This window comes from Leuciscus leuciscus (assembly GCF_965113295.1).
Source record: "Leuciscus leuciscus genome assembly, chromosome: 2".
In the NCBI taxonomy this organism is placed as follows: Eukaryota; Metazoa; Chordata; class Actinopteri; order Cypriniformes; family Leuciscidae; genus Leuciscus; species Leuciscus leuciscus.
Window position 1 is genome coordinate 63,285,351 of NC_138726.1, and position 27,448 is coordinate 63,312,798.

The following is a 27,448-nucleotide window of genomic DNA, read 5'->3' on the forward strand; positions in this document are numbered from 1 at the left end:
ACAATTTCCCATGAAGCTTGCTTTCGCATGTACCATCCATAAAGTGCAAGGAATGACGACTGATCGCGCTGTTGTATCTCTGAAGCACATATTCGAATCAGGCATGGCATACGTTGCACTCAGCAGAACAACATCACTCAGTGGCTTGCACATTAATGACTTTGATGAAAAGAAAATCTTCTGTGATCCAGAAATAAGTGCCTCCTTGGAGAACATGCCAAAAGCAGATTTTCACAGTATCCAACCCATCCTACATATTGTACAGGACTCCAACCTGAATTCAGCTCTTAAAATAATGAATCATAACACAGAGGGGCTGAAGTGTCATATGGAGGATTTAAAATGCCACCATGAGCTTCTCTTAGCTGATGTTTTGTGCCTCACTGAAACACACCTGTCAGGCTCAGATGTTCCTGCACATCTACATCTGGATGGATACACCATGTACAAACGCAACAGGCATGCATCCTACACAAACTATGCACATTTGGCAAACAAGTATGGTGGTGGAGTGGCCATTTATGTGAAGAACAGCTTTCAAGTTTGTCCACTGATGTACATACAGAATGTTACTGACTTGGAATATTTGGTTTTGAAGATAGAAGCCCCCAAACAAGCACTTCTTGCAGTGATCTACAGACCACCAAGTTATAATTTGGCAGAGTTTTTGGCACACCTCAACGCCCTCTTGACATCTCTGGAGATCATTGATTTCAGGCCTCTAAGCGTTTGTGGCGACTTCAATGAAGATCAGCTTTCTCATTGCAACAAACCTATTCTCAATTTGTTTGAAGATAAAGGATGCACACAGCTAATCAGCACCGGAACAACAGAAAAAAAAAAAAAAAACACTCTTCTGGACCCTGTGTTCATAAGCGGCGCAAACTCAAACGTCAGAGCCGGAGTTCTACAGACGTATTACAGCTATCATGATCCTGTGTAATGTGTTTTAGAATAGATACATCAAATATATCAAAATCTGCATCAAACATTCAACACTGCTGTAAGATAACATCTTTATTTTAAGGAAAATAATGCTTAACCCTAACCATAACCTCTAATTACTTAACTGTTGACATTTTGTCTACTTATTGTGTGCATGTGTGTGAATGTGTTAGATATAAATTGTGTGTGTGTACGTGTGTGCGTGCATGTGTGTGTGTGTGTGTGTGTGTGTGTGTGTGTGTGTGTGTGTGTGTGTGTGTGTGTGTGTGTGTGTGTGTGTGCGTGTGTGTTAGATAAGGAATGAATGGGGAGTGAATGTCCTTTCCAAGGATCGCCACCTTGACGTAGTGGAACGGCTTGTGTGTTCCAGTGATCCTAAGAGTGAGTAATTAGGAGTTTTTTACTCCAGTTTGACTTGCTTAAGGGTGAGGTTCCAGACTAAGTGCGATCCAAATGGGCATTAAATACAATTATTTTAAGCATAAATAATTGATTTAGTCTTTCTTGATCCACACACACACACACACACACACACACACACACACACACACACACACACACACACACACACACACACACACACACACACACTTCCTATGATAGAGATAGATAGATTATAAATATTTTATATATTAGATAGATAGATAGATAGATAGATAGAGACAGATAAATAGACAGATAGATAGATAGATAGATAGATAGATAGATAGATAGATAGATAGATAGATAGATAAGTTTATTAGTACATAGAATAGTAGTTTAATTGAGTCTAGGGCTTCAGAGAGTTTAGATTTGAGTTTGAGTCACTAATGGGCCACCGTAGCCTTGGCTCAATTTGAACAGTCTGCAATGAAAGTCTATGGGATTTTTATGATTTTTTATATTAATTTATAAGAAAACTGAAAGTCAAATCAGTCTGAAAAGATATAGCACACTAAGTCAAAACAGTCTGAAGGTCTGACCCGAGTTTGGAGTATGTAGAGTTAAAGCTCTAGGAGGAGTTAGAGCTGTCTCAGAAGAAAAAGAATAATAATAAGTTTAAATAGGATTTCAGTAAGTTGGCTCTCTCAAGCCAACTTAACTGGAAAAAAAAGTTTGTTGAGACAAACTTTAAGTTGGCTTGACGAAAGCCGGACCAGAGAGTTTGAAGAAGTTAAAAGTAGTTAGAAGTTTAAAGTAGTTAGAAGTTTTAAGTAGTTTGAAGTTTAAAGTAGTTTCAATTTTGATTGATAAATTAGTTAGAAAGAAAGAATAGTTAGAAAGAAAGAAAAAAGATTAGTTAGAAAGAAAAAGAAAGAAAGATTAGTTAGACAGAAAGAAATATTAGAAAGAAAGAAAGAAAGATTAGTTAGAAAGAAAGAACAAAGATTAGTTAGAAAGAAAAAGAAAGAAAGATTAGTTAGAAAGAAAGAGAAAGAAAGATAGATTAATTAGAAAGAAAGAAAGATTAGAAAGAAAGATTAGTTAGAAAGAAAGAATTAAAGAAAGACAGATTAGTTAGAAAGAAAGCAAGAAAGAAAGAAAGATTAGTTAGAAAGAAAGAAAGACAGATTAGTTAGAAAGAAAGAAAAGTTAGAAAGAAAGAAAAAAACGAAAGAAAGAGTAGGTAGAAAGAAAGAATGAAAGAAAAACGAAAGAAAGATTAGGTAGAAAGAAAGAAAGAAAAAGATAAGAAAGAAAGAAAGAAAGAAAGAAAGAAAGAAAGAAAGAAAGAAAGATCAGTTTGGAAGGAAGAAAGAAAGAAAGAAAGAAAGAAAGAAAGAAAGAAAGAGATTAGTTATAAAAAATAATGAAAGAAAGATTAGTTAGAAAGAAAGATAGTAAGTAAGGAAGAAAGAAAGAAAGAAAGAAAGATTAGTTTGAAAGAAAGAAAAGAAAAGAAAGATAGATAGAAAAAAGAGAAAGAAAGATTAGTTGGAAAGAATTAATGAAAGAAAGATTAGTTAGAAAGAAATAAAGAAAGAGAGAGAAAAAAGATTAGTTTGAAAGAAAAAAGAGAAAGAAAGATTAGTTAAAAGAAAGAAAGATTAGTTTGAAAGAAAGAAAGAAAGAAGAAATATTATGTAGAAAGAAATAAAGAAAGATAGATTAGTTAGAAAGAAAGGAAGAACGATGGATTAGTTAGAAAGAAAGAAAAAAGAAAAAGAAAGATGGATTAGTTAGAAAGAAAGAAAGAAAGAAATAAAGAAAGAGATAGATTAGTTAGAAAGAAAGAAAGAAAGAAAGAAAGAAATAGATAGATTAGAAAGAAAGAAAGAAAGAAAGAAAGATTAGTTAGAAAGAAAGGAAGAACGATGGATTAGTTAGAAAGAAAGAAATATGATTAGTTAGAAAGACAGACAGATAGATAGATAGATAGATAGATAGATAGATAGATAGATAGATAGATAAGCCGCTTTCCGACCGGAGGAACCTTTTCACAGTTCCTAGAACTATTGGCTAAAGTACCCGGATGTCGGCGTGTTCGCACCGCAGGAACTAGGAACGATTTTAGTTCTAGGAACTCCATTTGGAGGAACTAATTTAGCTCCTACTTCAGAGTAGGGTGCACGCTCTGTGCACAGGGAGACGCGACGAACGTTCGAAATCTGTGTGGTGGGCGGGGTGACTTCCAGTTTAGGTTACTACCGGTATTTCCAATGTAGATGTTGTTGAAGAGTGAGTGGCAAGCTATCAGTGAGTACCGTATGTAAAATGTTAACAGTAAATAAGAAACATCTTACATATCAGTGTCAAATTGGCAACTCTAAATTACATTGTAGTGTTCCTCTATGTGCCATTTCATCGAGGTATAATTCTGAAGTAAGTTTTCATCGTTTTCCGCATCAGCCTGAGGTACGAGCTCAGTGGCTAGTCAAGATAAGACGCGAGAACTTCACTCCTACCGATAACACACGGGTCTGCAGTCGACATTTTAAGCTAGAAGATTTCATCACAACAACCACAGGATGTCGAAAACTTGTTCAAGGAGCTGTGCCATATCTTTTTGAGTGGAACAATTTTTGTTTACCAGCGCCAAGGTGCAGTGTTTGGGAGCGCTGCACTAAACGCCCCTCTCCCCCGCCGGAACCCCTGTCAGAGACTGCTGGCTCTGATTGCGAGATGGAAGTAACATTACCACTGGAGCATGACTCCTCTGTAAGGAGACTTCGGTGACTCCATCTGAGTTAGCGGAAGAGAACGAAAAGTTGAAGCAAAAAGTCCAGGAGCTGCAACAACAGAATGAAACTCTGCTACTGCAATCGAGATTTGGTGTAGAGCGTCTTGCAGGGTCTGATGAGGACATTCGGTTTTACACAAGGTAGGTCCATGACCATGTCTATGAAAAATCGTTTTGAAATCAATATGTCTACCATTACATCGAATTTCATTTGAAGTTAAATTAACCCAACATAATTGTTTCATTGCTAGATTTGCATCATACCAGCACTTCCAGGCCTTTTGGCAACTTGTGGAGTCAGCCGTGATGCCAAGATGGTGCGGGTCACCAGTGCCAGTGCAGCCGGTGCAACTCAACACAGATCAACAGTAAGCTATGTCATCAGGCTTTCGTAGATTAATGCCTATTTACTATACTAACCCAGATAACACACACACATGCACCTGACTTCCATTACCCCCACTCCATACCCCCCAAACAGCACACTGCCCATCACCAGTAAACCCCCACCCAGCTGCATTCTGCACACTTAAAGGGATACTCCACCGTTTTTTCATATTAAACTATGTTATTCCCTTTACTAAGATGAGTTGATACATACCTCTCTCATCTCAGTGCGTGCACTTATATAGCAAAGGATAACAATAACGTATGGCGCTATAAAAGTGCTATTCCGCCATACATTATAGTTATCCTTTTTAACCCGCTTAGAAAAGCGCCACGTTTTATTTTGTGTCACCATACTTGGTCGTAAAACTACTCGTGTAACTGTTTTTAAATAGGGAAAACGTTGATGTGTTTGGTCACTTCTAAATTCATTGCTGTTAGATACCATTGAATATACTGGGCTAAGCTAAGTGCTATCAAAGTGTCACCGCGTGCCAGAGCGATTAAGTGCACGCACTGAGGTGAGAGAGGTATGCATCAACTCGTCTTAGTTAATGGAATAACATAGTTTAATATGAAAAAATGGTGGAGTATCCCTTTAAGGCTACAATGAGAGGAGATGTTCTCTGAAGAGCTGGGTCTTCAAAAAACTCTTGAAAACCCAGCTCTTCAGAGAACATCTCCTCTCATAGCACTACTTACAGCTAGTCTTGCTGATCCTAGCACTTACCACCTGTCTAGAACTGACACTCAACTGTTTAAAATCAGCACTCACTGATGCACTTATTCTTACTGTACTCTACCTTTTTTAAATAGTCCTAGAATTGTTGAGAGAATTGCTTTAAAACTTAAACTGTTTACCATGTTGTTAGTCGCTTTGGTTAAAAATGCGTCAGCCAAATGTAATGTAATGTTATGTACAATGAATCACAGTACAAAGGCGAATCATGTTACATAGATCTGACCCATTTAAGTTCCATCTTTATTTTATTAGGTGTTGTATCTACTCTTAAGTAATAAAAATGTAACTGTAATTTTACTTTTGCTAATATAAGTTCATTTTCTATAATCTCTTTAACAGAAACTTGTGCCCATAGACGAGTTACTTCTGTTCCTAATGCATCTCTCCGTTGGCCTATCTCTCCGTGACCTTGCCAACCGTTTTGGTATCCACCGCACCACTGTCAGCAGAATTATAACGACCTGGACACACTTTCTGTACCACCTTCTTGGTTCCATCAGGCTGTGGCTACCAAAAGAGATTGTACAAGCTCACTTACCACCAGAGTTTTCCCAATACGCCGACACACAAGTGGTGCTGGACTGTACAGAAATATTTTGTCAAACACCCTCATCTCTTATTCTGCAAAGTGAGGTGTTCTCCAATTACAAGTCACACACCACTTTCAAGGCCATGATTGGCATTGCCCCCCATGGTCCCATCACCTTTGTCTCTCCACTGTATGCAGGTTCTATGAGTGATAGGGAAATTTTCAGAATTTCAGGGATTACAAAATTACTCACAGCTGACATGGCAATTATGGTAGACAAGGGGTTTCTTGTGGATGCTCTTGTACCCTGCAAAGTGTACCGGCCTGCTTTTCTGTCAAAGAAAACTCAGATGAGTAAACAGGATGTTGAACAAACACAGTCCATCGCCCGTTTGCGGGTTCACGTTAAAAGGTGTATCTGAAGAATTAAAGATAATAAACTGTTTGACAAAGTTATTCCCTTATCTGTGTGTGGGAGTATTGATCAACTGTTCAGTGTGGCTTGCTTCTTGGTAAACTACCAAAATGGACCCCTTGTCAAGGCATGGGCAACTCAACAGTGAAGATCTAGACTGGCATGTGACTGTATTTTTCTCTATGAGCTTCCATATACTGCTTATATATTTTGTCATTTACTATGCAGTTTGTTTTTTTGTATCTTGTGATATACCTTTCAGAAAATTGTCTGAAATATTAACATAATGTTTACATTTGTAATTTATTGTCTTTTACACTGCCAGGAGGAACACAAATACATGAGTTAATTCAGACATTTATTATACAAAGACACAAGCTGTCATACTACACTCAACATTTGTAATGATGAACTATGTAAACTATGTAAATAAACATTGTGGTGCAACGTTTGACATTTTGTATGAGTTTGTAGATAACGTACTCGGTTACTAACGTAACCTCGGTTTTCTCTAGAAGAGGGAACGAGTACTGCGTAAGATATCTTACGCTAGGGGAAAATCCTTTTCCGCGAGATATTGAAGCCAAAAATTATCCTTAATTTTGTAATAATGCAAAACGCGTTGCAGCAGCAATGCAGACATAGGCGAGACAGCTCGCGCGCCTATTGGCTGCTCTGCGGCAACTGCAGCAGCCTATCGAGCGAGGCCTGGCGTGACGTCAGACCCAATCAGGGCACTTCGCGCCCGCTGCGTCACGTCCCGCCGAAATGGGCGTGGTCTAGGCCTATAAATAGGGCGAAAACCCGGGGTACATATAGTGCACAATCACTCAGGGAACTCACAGGGAGTCCGGGAAGAGGGAGGGGTGCAGCCTCACTTTTCCACATATAGTAGCGTCGATGGGACGCGAATTTCATCATACAGACAGGGCGGAGTACGGCCTGAACTGATGGGGAAAATGTGGGTCTTACACAGTTTGCCCAGCTTTATACTGTCGAACATTGAGCTGTGCTCAGCAGACGCAGCATTCTGAGCTGATCGCATCAGGTCAGATAATACTGGTAAATTTAGACCGACAGCAGCCTGGCCTGCAGGGCGGGAACCTCTAGGTTATAAAACCTTATAAATGTAGACGGGGAGGCCCAGCCTGCCGCCATACAAATATCTTGCAAGGCAATCCCACTTGACCAGGCCCACGAAGAGGCCATGCCTCTCGTGGAGTGCGCTCTGACACCCAATGGGTACTGCATGCCCTTGGAGGCGTATGCCAGCGCTATAGCATCAACTATCCATCTGGATAGGCTCTGTTTCGACGCGGCTAGTCCCTTAGAACGTCCGCTAAACGAAACAAAAAGTTGCTCCGTCTGTCTGAAAACAGACGAGCGAGACACATAAGCTCGTAATGCCCTGACTGGGCAAAAGGAGGCTCGCGTCTCTTTCCTCATCAGGGACCGGTAGGGCTGACAGGGAGATAACCTGCGCCCTAAACGGTGTGTTGAGGGATTTTGGAACATAACCGTGCTTAGGTTTGAGTATAACTTTTGAGTCATTGGGCCCAAACTCCATGCACGCCGCGCTCACAGAGAGCGCGTGCAGATCCCCTATGCGCTTCACTGAAGCGAGAGCCAGCAAAAACACCGTCTTGAAAGACAGGTGTTTCAAATCGATTGACTGTAAAGGCTCAAATGGCGCACCTTTCATGGCTTCCAGAACCGTAGAAAGGTCCCATACGGGGACTGAGGGAGGTCTGGGAGGATTCAGTCTCTTAGCTCCTCTAAGGAAGCGGATGACTAAATCGTTCCTTCCGATTGACTGACCAAGCGTTGTTTCTGAGAACGCTGCTATAGCCGCCACATAAACTTTGAGCGTGGAGGGGGCCCTGCCCCCATCCAACAGCTCTTGTAGGAAGGAAAGCACCTCCGTCACACCACAGTTTGTGGGTGACACACCACGGGCTGTGCACCAGCCCGAAAACACCGACCATTTCGAAGAATAGAGTCGTCTTGTAGACGGAGCTCTAGCCTGCGTGATCGTGTTTAATACTCCTTTAGGGAGTCCAACATGTACCCGTTGATGGCCCAGACATGAAGGGACCATAGTTCCGGGTGAGGATGCCAGATCGAGCCGCGGGCCTGTGAGAGGAGATCTCTCCCCATTGGTACTGGCCACGGGGCAGTACTTGCTAACTGCATCACGACTGGGAACCAAGGTTGGTTTTTTCCAGAACGGTGCTACCAGCAGTACTGAGCATCCTTCTTCCCTGATCCGTTCCATCACCTGAGGCAGGAGAGAGACGGGGGGAAAAGCATAGAGCGGGCGGCGGGGCCACACATGGGCCAGCGCGCTCCTGCTCTTGGAGAAAAATTCTTGACAGTGAGCGTTTTCTTGAGACGCAAACAGGTCCACTTCCGCTCTGCCGAATTTCTTCCACAGCAGTTGGACTGTCTGTGGGTGTAGAGACCATTCGCCTGCCGGAACATTGTTCCTGGACAGTCTGTCTGGTCCTATATTCAAGATCCCTGGCACGTGCGCTGCTCTGAGCGAGTGCAGGTTGCACTGAGCCCATACCAGGAGGCGTTCTGCCAGCCTGTACAGTTTCTCGGATCTGATGCCGCCCTGGCGATTTATGTAGGACACCACAGACATGTTGTCCGAACGGACCAAGACGTGGTGACCTTTTATTTGGGGACAAAAACGCGTCAGCGCGTTGTCTACTGCCAGCATTTCCAGGCAGTTTATGTGCAGGAGCTTCTCCCGTTCTGACCACTGGCCGAAGAACGGTCTGCCCTCGAGCAGCGCTCCCCATCCCGAGGTGGACGCGTCCGTGGACACCACTTTCACCCTCGAGGAAGTCCCCAGGCTTACACCTGATTGGTACCAGTCGTTCGCTTTCCAGGGTTTCAGAGCTGTAACGCACTTCTGATTGACCCTGAGGCGAAGTAAACCGGGTGCCCACGCTTCGCGTGGGACTCGCGCTTTCAGCCAAAACTGCAGCGGGCGCATGCGGAGCAGACCCAGCTGGAGCACTGACGATGCTGAGGCCATGAGACCTAGCATCTTCTGAAATCTCTTGAGCGGGACAGACGCGCCGCAGCGAAAAGAGTTCGCTGTGCGTCGAATGTCTACCGCGCGCTGTTGTGATAGTCGCGCTATCATGGATAGTGAGTCCAGTTCTGTGCCCAGGAAAGATATTTTCTGACTGGGTGACAGGGAGCTCTTCGCCCAATTGACACTCAGACCCAAATCCTCGAGGTGATCGAGTAAAATGGTCGTGTGTTCTATGAGCACTGCGCGAGATTGCGCTAGAATCAGCCAATCGTCCAAATAGTTCAGCACTCGCATGCCTCTCATTCTGAGGGGTGCGAGCGCCGCATCCATGCACTTCGTAAATGTACGGGGTGCTAGGGACAAACCGAACGGCAGGACTGTGTACTGATATGCCTGGCCCTCGAGGGCGAATCTCAAATATCGCCTGTGACGTGACGCTATCTGTATTTGAAAATACGCGTCTTTCAGATCTATTGACACAAACCAATCTCCTTTGCGAATCTGCACAAGGATTTGCCTGGTCGTGAGCATCCTGAACTGTCGCTTCACAAGCACTTTGTTCAGTTGCCTTAGATCTAGTATGGGTCTGAGACCCCCGTCTTTTTTCGGTACCAGGAAGTATCTGCTGTATAGCCCTCCTTCGCTCTGAACTTGAGAGAGAGGCTCTATGGCCCCTTTGCTCAATAGTTTCGTCACTTCGGCTCGAAGTAGATGTGCTACTTCTGTTTTTACCGTGGTCTCGACGCGCGCCACATAGCGGCGAGGGCGTCGGCGAAACTGCAGCGAATAGCCTCTTTCTATAATGTTCAGCACCCACTTCGAAACCCCGGGTAGCTTTGCCCATGCGTCTGCATGGATCGCTAGGGGTTGAATACGAAGCGCGCTCCGCTCGCTCAGCGGATTGCCCGCGCTCGACTCCTCTGCGGTGGTTAACCGCGAGGGGGAGGGCTGGGCGGTTCCCGTGGGAACTGTCATGTCTATGTGTGGATGTGGGCGCGGGACAGCGGGCACATTTATCACACCGAAAGCATCGTTCGCTTGCGTGAAGCGAGTGCACGTTGGTTTCGTTTTTACAGAAACCGTGAGACATGCATAACGTGGTGTTAGTGGGCACATTCACCATGTTTGAAGCGCAATCGGTCTGAGTCGATTCATGTGCGCGAGCCCTGTGTGACGGGCTGTGCTTGTGTGTAGAGATGGGCACTGGGCAGTGGGCATTCTTCTTACACATAAAGCACCATCGGCCGTGGCCGGGACACCAGAAAAATTCACACTTATGGGATTTATCTGGGTAGCCGTAAAAACGGCGTTTGTGTGCAGGCAAGCGGGTGACAGAACCGACTTGTTTACTGCAGGATACACCGGAACAGTCACATTTACTGGAACTGAACGAGCGAGAAGTTGCCATAGAAACAGAGAGCGTCAACATGCTGGCGTTTATTGCAGGCCTGCGTGCATTACAACAGGCTTGTTCACTGCAATAATGACATTTCCAGTCGCCTGAATTCCAGAGGGGAATGGGAAATGTATAGGAAAAAGGAGGTTGGTCCGTCCGCAGCGGGACCAGAAAAACTCCCTTTTTTCCTTACGCCAGTGACGCACGGAACACCATAGAAACGGTGTTTGGGTGCAGGCGAGCGGGTTGTACAACGCGCTCGTTGGCTGCAAAATACACATCTGCAGTCGCCTTTTCAGGGAACTGACAGAGCGAGCATTGACGGCATAAGAGAGCGTCAACGTGCTGGCGTTTGTTTGCAGGCATGCGTGTATTACAACAGGCTTGCTCACTGCAATACTGACATTTCCAGTCGCCCGAACTTCAGAGGGGAATGAGAAATGTACGAGAAAGAGGAGGTCGGTCCGTCCGCGGGGGGACCAGAAAACGCTCTTTTCTCCTTTCGCCAGTGATGCACGGAAACCATAGAAACGGTGTTTGGGTGCAGGCGAGCGGGTTGTGCAACGCGCTCGTTGGCTGCAAAATGCACGTCTGCAGTCGCTTTTCAGGGAACTGACAGAGCGAAGCATTGGCGGCATAATTTTAACTGCCGTTAGACCGGGATTCGAACTCCGGTCTCTCGTGAGAAAAACCAATGATTCCACCACTGAGCCACAGGGGGGGAACGCAAAGGTTTTCGGATGCACGAGCATATAAGAGCGTCACATGCTTTCTTCGGCGTATGCTTGCAGGCGCGCTTGTATTAAAACAGGCTCGCCTGCTGCAATATTGATATTTCCAGTCGCATGATCAGGGAACTGGGAATATGTATGAGAAATTGAAGGTCAGTCCATCCTCGGAGGGACTAAAAACACACCTTTCTCCTTTCGCCGGTGAGTGACGCATGAATGGGGCGCAGAAGGCAGGGTAGCTTTCTTATAACGTAAAGAAAAACTAACCCCGACCGTCCGCTTCCAGCCTCCCTTGTGAGCGGCGCAGTTTGTGCGGCTTGAACAGAGGGAGAGAGAAAGCTAGCCCCGTGACCGCCCGCTCCTGACATCCTCTGTGAGCGGCGCGGTGTGCGCGGCTCGAACAGAGGGAGAACAGGTATCGTCCCCCAAGCAGGCAAGGCAAGCGGGCGAACCGGCAAGCTTTGCGGGTTTGGGGGGGGGGGGGGGGGGGGGGGCGGAGGAGCAGTCTCGGAGAAGGATGCCAGGTGAGTCCTCAGAGTCACCATAGGCAGAGCGAGTGCGAGAGCTGCGTGATCAGGAAAAAGGGGCGTCTTGAAAAAGACGCCCAGCTCTTTTAGTGCAATGGGAGTGTGTGTCGCGGCGGCAAGCACACACACATACATAAACACAGTAGCAGAGAAAGGATATAATGCCGGAAAGCGCAGCAGGAAGGCAAGGAAGGCGGCGCGGCCAGCGACTTCAGTGACTCGTCCCGCTGAAGGTGCTCTCTTTCAGACGGCGCGGCTTCTTATCCAGCTCCAGCGATGCGTGTGCTTCGCTTGAAGGATGAAAAATCAGATAATAGCTGCCTGCGAGCGATATTTATAGGCCTAGACCACGCCCATTTCGGCGGGACGTGACGCAGCGGGCGCGAAGTGCCCTGATTGGGTCTGACGTCACGCCAGGCCTCGCTCGATAGGCTGCTGCAGTTGCCGCAGAGCAGCCAATAGGCGCGCGAGCTGTCTCGCCTATGTCTGCATTGCTGCTGCAACGCGTTTTGCATTATTACAAAATTAAGGATAATTTTTGGCTTCAATATCTCGCGGAAAAGGATTTTCCCCTAGCGTAAGATATCTTACGCAGTACGAGAGACCTCTCGTAAGAGAACTAGTCCACATAACTGCACATAATACAGTACTCAACAGTACTTTAATGCTTCTTTGCACTTCTGGTTGGATGTCAACTGCATTTCATTGGCTCTGTACCTGTACTCTGCTAAATGACAATAAAGTTGAATCTAATCTAATGTAATCTAATAACTACTAACACTGAATTCATAATAACAAAAGGCACCTTGTATAGGTTTGTTTATGTACATACATGTGCATTTCTTAAAGAGAACTATTTACATTAACAGTGATTTTCACACAAACACATGTTTTGGGAGGTGGGTTGATCTTAAATTTTCATGCAAGATGATAAATAAAAGTAGAAATAGAAATAATCTCCCCTCTCCCTGATGACGGCAGCAACCTCTGGGTCCCTGTAGATCCTTTGACTGATCATATCCTCCTCTGCACAAACAACGAAATCACACCAGTCCACACCTGTTAGCAGTTGTCCTTGCACCTGCCAGTAATAACAGTGTTGTTTTTTTAGATTCATGGTGCCATTGTGAAGCTTTAGGTATTTACAGTCAACATAACTTTTTACATTGGGGCATTTCACTTCCACCAGGCCAAAAGGTGGGTTCTCTGTTGGGTCGAAAACAACCCCATCAGGGGAAGACCCTAACCAGGGGGCATCGGGGTGTACAACGAAGCCACATGGCCAGTAGTTAGTGTTCTTTGCTTTTCAATATTCTTGAATGGCAAGTGGCTCCAATGCCAGACCTCTTTTCATCAATGCTGTTTGTGCCACTCCCCTAATCATTCTTTCAGCAAGCTGTTCCGCTGCAGTCTGACTGCGAAAATGACATACCTCCCTGAAGTGAGATGATGTTACTCTCATCCTTCTGACTTGGTGCCACTCTGTGGACATACTCTGCTCCCTTGTTGATTCTTCTATTTTCCTTGCTGTATCCAAGGAAGTCTGCAGAGATTGCAGATGCAGCTGCTGGTGAAGACTGCACACAAACTGGCATGTAGTGGGCTCCAGTTTGTAGCCATCTAAAGGCAGAGGTGGGGGTGGAGGAGCACCAGTGTGAAGAAGAATAATGCGGCTGAGTGGCACTGGCTGCTGGTACGAAATCGGGCTGCCCTCCTGAACTTTTCCCAGAGCTGACACAACCAATGGGACATCAGCACTGATGGACATGGTGGTAATGAGAGGTGCTATGTCCGATGGAAAGCCTTCATAAGCTTCCGCCACCCTCAGGACATCAGGATCAGGCAGATCCCCCCGCATCGCTTTGTAGAGAGTGCTCCTATGTAGAGTTGCAAAGCATAATTCAAATTGGACCACAACGCACATTTATATTTAGACAACCATAAACATATTGGTTGATTAACCCCCTGAGGTCGGCGGTATCGCCGGCGATACCAGCTCGCTTTTTTTTTTATCAGTGTAAAAGAAACTCATAAATACTCTGTTGACTTTGATTTTCCATAGGAGTTTCATACATCAATCGATTCTGTTAAATGTGTATTATTTTTGTGTATACTCACAATAAAAACAAAGTGTTGTGCTTTTTGCCAAATAAAGAAAAATAAACACGAAGCGAGTTCTGCCTTCTCTCTGTCAGTGAAGTCCATTCTGAAACGCGTCCGAAAATGAACAATAACTCAGCGAATACTCAGTCAAACAGGCATACAGACACACAGGCATGAAGCTTGAATTCTCTTCCTTGAAATGAAGTAATTTATATAAAAAACAAATATTCTCATCTTGTGAAATCTGTATTAAAAGAGAGCGATTCCAGTCGAGCTCATTACAGCTCATTCAAATGTAATGTGACCCCGCCCATGGAGAGCGCGCGCTATTCAAACGCAAATGATTGAGGCAATCCACGCAAACCTGTGAACGCCCCCATATCAGCTCGAGAAAACACAAGTTTATTCAGATCATTACTTGTTTACACCGTCTCGCAGCGCTGTGAGGAATAATAATAATACGTTTTTTTCCTTCTCACGTGAATCGGGTTTCTGTTTATGAATGAATGAACGGCAGAGATGCGCTGTTTACCACAGCTCGCAAAAAGACAGTTTAAATTTAAATCGCGTGTGTGAATGAATGAATGATCTGGTTTTAGCAAACTATTTTGCTATACTGAGTAAAAATCGACTGAAATATGTTGAAATAAAATGTATTTGTATAAGCAACGTATTAAACTGCAAATTAACATTTTTATTCCTTATAATAAAAACGAAAGACCTATGTTACAGACAAATGAAAGACAACATTTCGTTGATTAGTTTTGGATAGATTACACATTTTTACTGTAAAATATCTGCCACCTCAAATAAGCTTTTGTTTGCCAATTTTTGCTAATATGTTAAAAATAGTATGTTTTGTCAATGTACGCTATATTCGAAGTAATGAATCCTTAACTTTGAAATATGTATGATAAAATGTATACTTTAGTTTTTACAAAGAAAGATTACACTTCAATTGTTGTTGTAATTGTAACCTTTTTAATAAAAATATATATATTTACAAGGTAGATGTAAACTAATTTTAAAAGGTAAATATAAGCCTTTTCTTTAAATAATTTTTATTGTGTTTTATTATTGACAAATTTGGGGAGAGGATACATATTCCAAAACTGAAAATACAGTATGAGAATTAACTGCACAATTACTAGACATGTTTTCCTTGGATATTATACAATTTGCAAGCAAAATTTGTGAAAAAATAAATATAAAAAAATAAATTGACATGCTTCCAACTGTGAACCAATTTGGTAGAATATATATATATATATATATATATATATATATATTGCTCTTGCATTCTTTCTTGTGGCTATAGGTGACACACCTGAATGAATCGCTCATTAAGTATGCGGGCCCCATTGTCTCCTCAGGTGTGAACCTCTACATATGCATGATGCTGTTGAATGGTTGACGCCCCTTGTGCATATTGCCTTTACAAACAAAAAGTGTTTTACAAGATTTAAATCAATGTATTGTGGTATGTGAATGATAAGGGCAGGATGATTTTCACATCATTTTGAAGAAAAAACTCTAGGCAACGACATCCATTAGTCAAAAGTCTTATTGTCACATATTTAGTATGTGTTTTGTGGCCTTATTTCAGAAACTTTAGTTTTTAGTTTTTTCAATAACCGTGCATAAACATTATTCTCTCAAAAATACAAACATGTACATGCATGTTGCTCACATATTATGGTAGCCCTGTTTGTGCTAAATAGAGTGTAATTATACCTTTGCCATTAATATGTTTATAAGCAACTGAAAAAAGCACAAATGTCAGGGCATGTCAGAACATCTCAAGGACCCCAAAAACCACTCAGACCCCAGAGGGTTAAAGGTTGTATCAGTGATTTCAGGCCCCCCCCCAAAAAAGATCACATTCATCTAATCTTTCCTAACGATCCGCTAGCTGCCCGCCCCATAAGCATGCCATCAAAAACCATGTCTCTGTAGGCAGCCAAGGCTCTGAGATCTGCACACAAAAACAATTGGTTTCACCAACCACTCAAAACCAAAACAAATAGTGTTCCAACCATCACCGACAGGGGGAGGGTGTTGTGAGGTTTTGTGCTCGTGCACGGCTGCACACAAAGTTGGAGGTGAAGAAGAAGCTGGCTCAAAACCTCACAACACCCTCCCCCCTCCCCATACTGGACATTAGAGTTCTCAACGGGTCGGGTCGGCCCGACAAACCCGACGTGACCCGCGGGTTTGGGCCGGGTTCGGGTCGAAAATATAATCAAATGACTCGGGTCGGGTCGGACCTCGGGCTTAATCTTTTCCGCTCAGTGAAAAAAAAAAAAAAAAAAACATTTATTAATCATCGCTGCTGTTCACCGTAAAGAAAGTCTGGCTGCTGCGTGCAACGTGCATCATGGAGAGGGGCGGGGGCAGACGCCGCTGCGTGCACGCCTTTAGCCTGGAGAGAAGAAGATGGAGTTGGTGAAAAGTAAACTTGCCGCAGGTGAATTCACCGTCGCTACTACAGCCTATTTATATATTTAAAGTTTATTGTTTCAGTTGTTTGTATTGTTTGTATTGTTAAAAGGCGTGAACATTAAAGGTTGATTTGAATTCCCGTCTGCGAGTCATGATAATACGTGTATGAGAAAAAAAAAATTCCGACGCGGCCACAGGCCGGGTTCGGGCAGATAATTCATGTTGATGTGTCAGGTTACATCGGGTCCGGGCTTTAAAAGCCACGGGCCGGGTCGGGTCGGGTTGCAATTGTCAGGCCCGTTGAGAACTTTACTGGACATACCTGACACCATTCGCTATCGTCCTCTGTTTGGGCTTTGCAGACAGCACCACCATGTCACTCACACGGCCCGGCTTCACACCCTATCAATAATAAATGAAAAGGCATTTCAGAGGTCACAGAATGGGACTATAGGCAAATCTTGCATAAGCATGGAATTATGCTGCTTAAAGTTTACCATAGTTCTTGGTTTGTGCCAACGTTGTTCGCTCTCTGTGCAGCTCAAAACAGGTGGTACAGCTGTGATGTTTAACTGTGAGTAATGAGCAGTCTGATACAGTAATGCAATGTTATGATTGCATAAGGCTCTGCCAGCCACACAGGAGCACTCGGCCTCATAGAGCTGAACAGGGGTGGAGTCTTCAAGGACAATCTTTTAAAAAACAAAAAAGTGTGTTATAATCAGCAGAGATCACAAAGTCAAAGGTGCATTTTGCATTATTTTTCAAGTTAGCTACTATGAGTTAGAGAATGAGGTTACTTTAGGGTTAGTTAGTAAGAAAGTAAGTAAGTTAAACAGAACACAATATAAACAGCAAAGCAACTGTCTCAACAACCAGCTTCTGGGGTTTCATATAGGAATGGTAGGTCTACTAGAACATTAATAGGGCAGGCAAGTGTCATCATAGTGTTACCTACTTCAAACGTTTGGCTAGCTAGTTGTCTAAGATGTTCAACTTGTTTAGGTAATTATACATTTGTTTGCCAGTTTAACCCATCATTGCCAAATTGAAGCCCCAGAACATAACTGGAACAGAACTGGTTGGATCAGACGAACAACTGAACTGTCTTTCATCCTACTCTGATGGTGTGAGGTTTCTCATGTTTCCTCAAAGATCTATGACAAGTAGCACGGATGCTGACTCTCCCTGTCTGTAGATCTTTACTTGATACTGGGGATAACCAAATACAGTCAATACATGTAACTGAACAACACAATTCATTCGTATATATTTATTCAATGTCAGATAGTAAAATGAACATATAATAAACCACATGTGACCAACCACTAAAATGAACCGTTTAATAAGTATTTTGTAAAGGTTACTTTCTAGCCTAACGTCACCTAGCATCATCGCTAACGTTAGGGCTACAGCTAGCTAAAGACATAGCATAACTTACCTTCATAATTGTCAATGAATGAAGAGCCGTATATCTTGAAACCCTTTTCCCTCTTGCTCTTGGGAGCCGATGATGACGCTTGAATTATTCGGTGTACGTCGTTTATCGTTACCCTTGGCAGATGTTGAAGGGATCTGGTGTAGAAAGCCATGTTTATCTGGTCCTAGTCTTACCTGACAGTTACCGGCGTCGTCGATGAAGCTACCGCAACGTTAGACCGGATAATGCCATCGCCCACCAGTGACGTCTGACAATCATGGAACGTTCGTAAAATCAACTAGCCTATAGGAACTACCCGTGACGTTAGTGTACGCTGATGACCGAACGCACGCAAAACACCAGCACCTGCCATTTTTAAAACAGCTATATGTAAACACACATATTATAGCCTATATATTTACTCCAGAAACTAGATACAAACATGGAAAACAGTGATAGATGGGCCTCTAAACCTTTATGCTGAAGAGAAAATCCAACGCAACGGGACCAAGTCAAACATGATTATGTATTTCTGCTCAGCTAGCAACACTGGACATCAACCACACGGCATAGGCTAATATTTTTTTTTTCATATACTGTGTACTTTCTATAACAATTCTATCTAATAATAACATGTTAAACAGTACTGTTAGACAGATCGCTAACTAATGAACACAGAGAATGCAAGCATTGTTTGCTCTGGCGTTCTCAGCGCCGTCAAAATAAAGGTCCGTCGCTCCGTCAAAATAAAAGTCGCCATGCTTGCCCCCTCCTACTAGTTCCTATGGCCAATTGGCCAGTGCGAACACAAACAGCAAAACCGAGTTTGGGGGAGAGTAGTTCATAGAACTGTTTAGAAGTGGACAGTTCCTATAACTAAGTTCCTGTAACTACTTGGTCGGAAAGCGGCTACAGATAGATAGACTGGTTAAAAAGAAAGAAAAAAAGATAGATTAGTTAGAAATAATGATAGATTAGTTAAAAAGAAAGAAAGATAGATTAGTTAGAAAGAAAGATATAGATTAGTTAGAAAGAAAGAAATATAGATGGATTAGTTAGAAAGAAAGAAAGATAGATAGATTAGTTAGAAAGAAAGAAAGATAGATTAGTTAGAAATAAAGAAAGAAAGATTAGTTAAGAAAGAAAGAAAGAAAGAAAGATTAGTTAAAAAAGAAAGAAAGATTAGTTAAAAAAGAAAGAAAAAAAGAAAAAAGATTAGTTAGAAAGAATGATAGATTAGTTAAAAAGAAATAAAGATAAATAGATTAGTTAGAAAGAAAGATATAGATTAGTTAGAAAGAAAGAAAAAGAAAAATGGATTAGTTAGAAAGAAAGAAAGAAAGATAGATAGATTAGTTAGAATGAAAGAAAGATAGATTAGTTGGAAAGAAAGAAAGATTAGTTAAGAAAGAAAGATTAGTTAAAAAGAAAGAAAGAAAGATTAGTTAGAAAGAGATAGAAAAGGTTTGAAGATATATAGACAGACAGACAGACAGACAGACAGATAGATAGATAGATAGACTGTTTAAAAAGAAAGAAAAAAGATTGATTATTTAGAAAGAATGATAGATTAGTTAAAAAGAAAGAAAGATAAATATATTGGTTAGAAAGAAAGAAAGATTGATTAGTTAGAAAGAAAGAAAAAAGAAAAGAAAGATGGATTAGTTAGAAAGAAATATATAGATTAGTTAGAAAGAAAGAAATATAGATAGATTAGTTAGAAAGACAGAAAGATTGATTAGTTAGAAAGAAAGAAAAAAGAAAAAGAAAGATGGATTAGTTAGAAAGAAAGAAAGAAAGAGATAGATTAGTTTGAAAGAAAGAAAGAAAGAAAGAAATAGATAGATTAGAAAGAAAGAAAGAAAGATTAGTTAGAAAGGTAAGAAATATGGTTAGATAGATAGACTGGTTAAAAAGAAAGAAAAAAGATAGATTAGTTAGAAAGAATGATAGATTAGTTAAAAAGAAAGAAAGATAAATAGATTAGTTAGAAAATATATAGATTAATTAGAAAGAAAGAAAGAAAGATAGATTAGTTAGAATGAAAGAAAGATAGATTAGTTAGAAAGAAAGAAAGAAAGATTAGTTAAAAAGAAAGAAAGATAAATAGATTAGTTAGAAAGATATAGATTAGTTAGAAAGAAAGAAAAAGAAAAATGGATTAGTTAGAAAGAAAGAAATGTGTTTTAGATAGATAGATAGATAGACTGGTTAAAAAGAAAGAAAAAAGATAGATTAGTTAGAAAGAATGATAGATTAGTTAAAAAGAAAGAAAGATAATAGATTAGTTAGAAAGAAATATATAGATTAGTTAGAAAGAAAGAAAGAAAGAAAGAAAGAAAGAAAGAAAGAAAGAAAGAAAGAAAGAAAGAAAGATTAGTTAGAAAGAAAGAAAGATTAGTTGGAAAGAGATAGAAAAGGTTTGAAGATAGATAGATAGATAGATAGATAGATAGATAGATAGATAGATAGATAGATAGATAGATAGAAAGAATAATATATTAGCTAAAAAGAAAGATATAGATTAGTTAGAAAGAAAGAAATATAGATAGATTAGTTAGAAAGAAAGAAAGATTGATTAGTTAGAAAGAAAGATAAATTAGTTAGAAAGAAAGATAGATAGATTAGATAGAAAGAAATAGATTAGTTAGAAAGAAAGAAAGATAGATAGATTAGTTAGAAAGAAAGAAATATAGATAGATTAGTTAGAAAGACAGAAAGATTGATTAGTTAGAAAGAAAGAAAAAAGAAAAAGAAAGATGGATTAGTTAGAAAGAAAGAAAGAAAGAGATAGATTAGTTTGAAAGAAAGAAAGAAAGAAAGAAATAGATAGATTAGAAAGAAAGAAAGAAAGATTAGTTAGAAAGGTAAGAAATATGGTTAGATAGATAGACTGGTTAAAAAGAAAGAAAAAAGATAGATTAGTTAGAAAGAATGATAGATTAGTTAAAAAGAAAGAAAGATAAATAGATTAGTTAGAAAATATATAGATTAATTAGAAAGAAAGAAAGAAAGATAGATTAGTTAGAATGAAAGAAAGATAGATTAGTTAGAAAGAAAGAAAGAAAGATTAGTTAAAAAGAAAGAAAGATAAATAGATTAGTTAGAAAGATATAGATTAGTTAGAAAGAAAGAAAAAGAAAAATGGATTAGTTAGAAAGAAAGAAATGTGTTTTAGATAGATAGATAGATAGACTGGTTAAAAAGAAAGAAAAAAGATAGATTAGTTAGAAAGAATGATAGATTAGTTAAAAAGAAAGAAAGATAATAGATTAGTTAGAAAGAAATATATAGATTAGTTAGAAAGAAAGAAAGAAAGAAAGAAAGAAAGAAAGAAAGAAAGAAAGATTAGTTAGAAAGAAAGAAAGATTAGTTGGAAAGAGATAGAAAAGGTTTGAAGATAGATAGATAGATAGATAGATAGATAGATAGATAGATAGATAGATAGATAGATAGATAGATAGAAAGAAAGAATAATATATTAGTTAAAAAGAAAGATATAGATTAGTTAGAAAGAAAGAAATATAGATAGATTAGTTAGAAAGAAAGAAAGATTGATTAGTTAGAAAGAAAGATAAATTAGTTAGAAAGAAAGATAGATAGATTAGATAGAAAGAAATAGATTAGTTAGAAAGAAAGAAAGATAGATAGATTAGTTAGAAAGAAAGAAAGATAGATTAGTTGGGAAGAAAGAAAGAAAGAAAGAAAGAAAGAAAGAAAGAAAGAAAGAAAGAAAGAAAGAAAGAAAGAAAGAAAGAAAGAAAGAAAAAGTGTCACGGTTCATGAATTCACTGTTTCCTTCTTCTGTCATGTAGTTGTTGTTATGTGTGTGTGGGTGTGTGCGAGTGGGCGTTACCGCTCATTCAGTTGATCAGCGATCCAGCTGATCTCACTCCCCTCACCAGCTGCAGCCAATTCACTCACCTTTAAATACTCATTGCACTCTCCTCTCTTTGTCAGATTGTTGTTTGATGTCCTCTGTGTGTGTGTTGGTCCTGTTCCAGTCGGTGTTTCAGTTTCGTGCTCTTGTTCCTGTTCTTTGTTCACCTGGCTCACGTTCCTTGTCTGGATTACATCACCATTCACCGACATCATCATCTCATCACTTCATTGACCGGTTTGCTGACCATCTAATCTGTGCTCCACCAGCCTTCCAGAGAACCTCGAACTTTCACCACTTTACAAATAAAGAGTTTTACTTGCATCCTTGCTTCCGTCTCCTCGATCATGACAGAACGATCTAACCCACCAATGGAAGCAGCGAGTAATCCTACACCGTTGGAAGAGTTTGTTAACTCCAGCATTCTGCGCATGGACAATCAGGAGAAGAATTTGAACGACACGGCACGGGCTGTTCAAGCGCTGGTGACGCAGGTGTCCGAGCTCACCCAGCAATTACAACATCTTCGAGCTCCCACTGCGCCACCCACACCGGCCGTTCCCCCCACACCACCGGAGAGCGTTTCCCAGTCAGAGCCCCGCCTACCAGTTCCGAAATCCTACGCCGGTGAGCCAAGCTTTTGCAGAGCGTTTTTAACTCGATGCTCAATGCATTTCTCTCTCCAGCCCAGAACCTTTTGCAACGAGCGAGCCAAGGTTGCATTCGTGCTTACCCTACTGACTGGGAAAGCAGCGCAATGGGGGATGGCGGTGTGGGAGAACCAAGATCCATGCTATGCCTCGTTCCAGACACTCTCCGCCGAGATGAAAAGAGTCTTCGATCGAGCCGTCGCCGGGAGAGAGGCGGCGCGGATGCTCGCGGAACTCAAACAAGGAGAGAGGTCTGTGTCAGATTACTCGATTGAGTTCAGGACTAGTGGAATTGGCTCTTCGAGTGGATGCGCGACTGACCAGGGTCGAGCGATGGATGCTGCCCAGCCGGGTTTTGGGAGGAGCCGAGAGTCAGCGGTCCAGCGGCGGGGACGCGGTCAGCCCCATCTACGATCACGAGCCCATGCAGATCGGGCGAGCTCGGCTTTCCCGGGAGGAGAAGGAAAGGCGGAGATCCCAAGGGCTCTGCCTTTACTGCGGAGCGGTGGGACACTACGTGTATAACTGTCCGGTAAAAGGCCAAGCCCGACAGTAAGTATGAGGCTACTGTTGGGTGGGATCTCCGCTGAGAAGACCTTATCAACATCTACGTTCCTCCCGGTAAGACTAAGATGGTCAGCCCACAATCACGACTGTCAAGCACTGGTGGATTCCGGGGCTGAAGGTAATTTCATGGACCATTCATTTGCGCACAGATTTCAAGTTCCCCTCCTACCACTCACCTGCAAGATTGCTGTACATGCACTCAACGGCCAAGATCTACCCACCATTTCCCTCATCACCAGACCCATCACACTCATCACGTCAGGCAACCACACTGAGACCCTTTCATTTTACATACTGGACTCTCCCCTCGCACCTATTGTTCTTGGACATCCCTGGCTCATCGATCACAACCCTAAAATAGACTGGCAGCAAAGATCATTGTTGGAGTGGAGCAGTAAATGTCATGAGTCCTGTCTTGTGTCTGCCTGTTCGTCTGTTTCTGTCTCTGTGTTTCAGGAGGGGGCAGTGGATTTATCTAACGTGCCTGCGGAGTACCAAGACCTGAAGGAGGTGTTCAGTAAGTCTCGTGCTGCGTCTCTTCCTCCGCATCGTCCCTATGACTGTGCTATAGAATTACTGCCAGGTAAGTCTCCGCCTTAAAGAGTTTCTGTATCTTGGGGGATACAGTCATTTAACAGGCTGTAGGGGGAGGGGCTATGGGGGGAGGGGCATTATATGTGGTTGCAGTTGATGAGAAACACTGATGGGTCATGTAATCAGGTCATGTGACTTTATGCCAACATTCCAAACATTTGTATCAAAATCCAAAATGGCAGCATACGTGGACAAAGACACTGGCCATGAGGTAAGTGTTTTTATATTTTTCACGATTATGATATTTTAGAGTGATTTTGTTTTAGAAAATAGTTTTTTAAGGATAGTTTTACATGTTCTTGTGGATATTTTTTAAATAATCTTCTCACAACTTTGATTATCAGGCATTGAATGCCTGTATCCTGGGGGATACATTGCCCATATAAGGGAATTTAACAGGGCTGATCACTCACAGATATTCCTATGTTTTGAGGCCTGTTCTCTACAGATATTGAATAGGATAAAGGTTTTTAGGATAAATGATTACTTTTTTATTTTACTCTCAAGTGTGTATTATTGATGAATTCAACATGTACACATGTTTTCAGGGAATTTCTGTCAGCAGTTTCTACAGTACAAGAAAGAGAGGTGAAGTCTGTAGTTTTGCCACCTGATGGTTCATCAGATTCAGAGGAGGGATCCAGTGAGGAAGTCGAGGAAGATGAGCTGTATAAATTAAATGTATATCCTACATAGGCAATGCATCTTGGGAGAAAAAGTTCAGTTTTTTCCAATTTTTCTAATGTTGTATGGATAACATGAAAAAAATGTAGCTAATTAATTGTTCATTAAATGTTCATTAAATGTTAAAAGTTGTCATATTAACTATAATAAAAAAAAATACATTGCAAAATGTTACCCTAAATGGGCAATGTATCTCGGGAGATACAGAGTGTATCTTAGAAAATAAAGGTCATATTTTGGAAAAAATGCATGAACTGTGTCATTTTAGTCTAGATACATACAAAAATAGCAATGAATCATTTTTCCATCAAAATTATTTATGCTTGCCCCTTTAAGGGCTAAAGGCAAGTTATATTCGCTTTCTGTTCCAGAGAGGGAGGCTATGGAGAAATATATTTCTGATTCTCTAGCAACAGGGTTCATCCGCCATTCCTCTTCTCCAGCGGGGGCGGGGTTCTTTTTTGTGGGGAAGAAGGACGGATCTCTGCGACCTTGTATTGATTACCGAGGGTTGAACAGCATCACAGTAAAGAATACCTATCCTTTGCCGTTGATGTCTTCAGCCTTCGAGAGGTTGCAGGGAGCGTCTATCTTCACTAAATTGGACTTGCGTAATGCTTATCATTTGGTCCGCATTAGGAAGGGGGATGAGTGGAAGACAGCTTTTAACACCCCCAGGGGGCACTTTGAATACTTGGTCATGCCTTTTGGTTTGTCCAACTCCCCAGCAGTCTTCCAGGCACTCGTCAACGACGTGCTGCGAGATATGGTTGACCAGTTCATATATGTCTACCTGGATGACATATTGATCTTTTCATCTTCTCTCCAGGAACACGTGCAGCACGTCCGGCGAGTGCTTCAGAGGTTGCTAGAGAATGGGCTTTTTGTCAAGGCGGAGAAATGCGCTTTTCATGCACAGTCTGTTCCTTTCCTAGGATACATTGTGTCGACTGAGGGAATACGTATGGATCCTGAGAAGGTTAAGGCTGTGGTGGAATGGCCAAGTCCAGATTCCCGTAAGGCCCTACAGAGGTTTCTGGGATTCGCCAATTTCTACCGGCCGTTTATTCGCAACTTCATCCAACTAGCCTCGCCTCTGACTGCTTTGACCTCCCCCAGAACTACGTTCAGGTGGTCAGACGCAGCTGAGGCTGCGTTTGCCAAACTGAAAGGCCGCTTTGTTTCAGCCCCCATCCTCATTGATCCCCCTGATACATCACGTCAGTTCGTGGTGGAGGTCAACGCGTCAGAGGTGGGGGTAGGTGCAGTGATATCCCAGCGTTCTCCCACAGACGACAGGATGCATCCGTGTGCGTTTTTGTCTCATCGTTTGTCCCCTGCCGAACGCAATTATGACATTGGTAACAGAGAGTTGTTGGCAGTCAAGTTAGCGTTGGAGGAATGGCGTCACTGGTTAGAAGGGTCAGGGGTACCTTTTATCGTCTGGACCGACCACAAAAATCTGGAATACATTAAAACCGCCAAAAGATTGAACTCCAGGCAGGCTCGGTGGGCACTTTTTTTTCGGATGTTTTGATTTTACTCTCTCGTACCGCCCGGGTTCCAAAAACATTAAACCCGATTCTTTATCGCGCATTTTTGACCGTTCCGAACGCCCGTCTACTCCCGAGTGCATTTTACCCGAGACCCTATTTATCTCCACACTCATATGGGAGGTCGAATCGAAGGTCAAGACGGCCTTAGAAGGGGTAATGCCTCCGCCCGGTTGCCCACCGAACCGTTTATTTGTACCGGAGGGATTACGGTCTGACGTCATTCAGTGGGGGCATTGTTCCAACGTGGCTTGTCATTCAGGAGTTAGTCGCACCAAGTTTTTGGTCAAGCAACGATTCTGGTGGCCACTTATGGCTTGTGACGTCCACAGTTTTGTTTTGTTTTGTCTTGCTCAGTTTGTGCCACTGGTAAGACCTCCAATCGACCCCCAGATGGGTTACTTCAACCGCTGCCTGTCCCTTCGAGACCCTGGTCCCATATTGCGCTAGATTTTATCACCGCCCTCCCGCCCTCTCAAGGTAACACGGTAGTTTTGACCGTGGTGGACCGGTTCTCGAAGGCGGCCCATTTCATTTTACCCCCAAATTACCCTCAGCCAAGGAGACAGCGTTGACCATCGTTGATCACGTCTTTCGCTTACATGGCCTCTCGACAGACGTGGTTTCCGACAGAGGACCCCAATTTGTGTCCAAATTTTGGCAAGAGTTTTGTAAGTTATTGGGAGCGACTGTCAGTCTGTCCTCAGGGTTCCATCCCCAGAGCAATGGTCAAAATGAGAGCGCCAACCAAGATTTAGAGAGAACGTTGTGATGTCTGGTCTCCAAGAATCCTTCCTCATGGAGCCAACAACTGTCAATGGTGGAGTACGCCCACAATACGTTACCAGTGTCATCTACGGGCCTATCTCCGTTTGAGTGTAGTGTAGGTTACCAGCCACCAATTTTTCCTAGTCTGGAGCCCGAAGTCGCGGTTCCCTCCGCTCACGCCTTCGTCCAGAGGTGTCATCGCTTTTGGACTAGAGCCCGTGAGACTCTACTCCAAGTGGGAGCACGCACCAAGGCCAAAGCCGATCACCACCGGTCTAGGCCTCCCGTATACGTCGCTGGTCAAAAAGTGTGGCTTTCTACCAAGAACATTCCTCTCCGCTCCGTCTCTAATAAACTTGCTCCCAAATTTATCGGCCCGTTCACTGTCACCAAGATCATTAGCCCGGTGTCAGTCCGCCTCAACCTCCCTCCAGTGTAAAGGAGGATTCATCCCGTCTTTCATGTATCCAAAAATAAAACCCGTGTTTCGTTCCCGTATTAATCCGCCAGTCCCGGTCCCCCCCCCCCCCCCCCGCCGTGACTCGTAGAAGGGGAACCCACATATTCGGTTAATCGTATTCTGGACTCAAGGCGGAGGGGACGCGGGTTCCAGTACTTGGTGGACTGGGAAGGTTACGGTCCGGAGGAGAGAAGTTGGGTACCTGCTAGAGACATCCTGGATCACTCCCTTATTGATGATTACAATCGACAGGTAAGGGAGGCGTTCCTAGGAGGGGGGGTACTGTCACGGTTCATGAATTCACTGTTTCCTTCTTGTCTCATGTAGTTGTTGTTATGTGTGTGTGGGTGTGTGCGAGTGGGCGTTACCGCTCATTCAGTTGATCAGCGATCCAGCGGATCTCACTCCCCTCACCAGCTGCAGCCAATTCACTCACCTTTAAATAC

General features: G+C 42.4%; 1 long non-coding RNA gene across 1 annotated transcript in view; it reads left to right on the forward strand.

The window, feature by feature from the left end:
• Positions 1–2,447: 2,447 nt before the first annotated feature.
• The window catches only part of LOC309492637, a 246,160-nt gene continuing 221,159 nt past the window's right edge, over positions 2,448–27,448 (forward strand). The window contains exon 1 of the long non-coding RNA XR_014203625.1: positions 2,448–2,516. This is a non-coding gene — a long non-coding RNA (uncharacterized lncRNA). The remainder of the gene's footprint in view (positions 2,517–27,448) is intronic.